The sequence below is a fragment of the Penaeus monodon genome, chromosome 30, assembly GCF_015228065.2.
Source record: "Penaeus monodon isolate SGIC_2016 chromosome 30, NSTDA_Pmon_1, whole genome shotgun sequence".
NCBI lineage: Eukaryota > Metazoa > Arthropoda > Malacostraca > Decapoda > Penaeidae > Penaeus > Penaeus monodon.
In genome coordinates, this window is record NC_051415.1 from 8,120,225 (window position 1) to 8,120,630 (window position 406).

The window sequence follows — 406 nt, forward strand, 5'->3', positions numbered from 1 at the left end:
TCAGAAACGTTACAGATACATATTTCATCTTAATCTCACCTGCAAAAGTGTGAAATAACTACGACAGAGAGCGGGCACGACGTTGTTCTTGTAGCACATTTCCAAGGCTGTGGACACCGCGCAGGCCAACACGACGTAGAACAGCAGCATATGGACCTGTCATTCACACAATTAACACACGAATAGAACATTGTGGGACATAACTTAAAACAACATATTTATATATATGAAAGGTTAGGCTTGTTTACAGGGTTACTAAAATCGACTGACGTGTCTACAACAAATTTGTGAATCTCATTAGCATGTCAGAACATTTTGCTGAACCTATCCAACATCAACAGTGCTTAACTCCATTTGTATCATAAGAAAACACGTCATTAGCATTATCTCCTTAATCAGGAATTAG

At 38.7% G+C, this 406-nt stretch overlaps 1 pseudogene; it reads right to left on the reverse strand.

Moving 5' to 3' along the window:
• Positions 1-406, reverse strand: part of LOC119592289 — a 9,474-nt pseudogene that overhangs the window by 1,059 nt on the left and 8,009 nt on the right.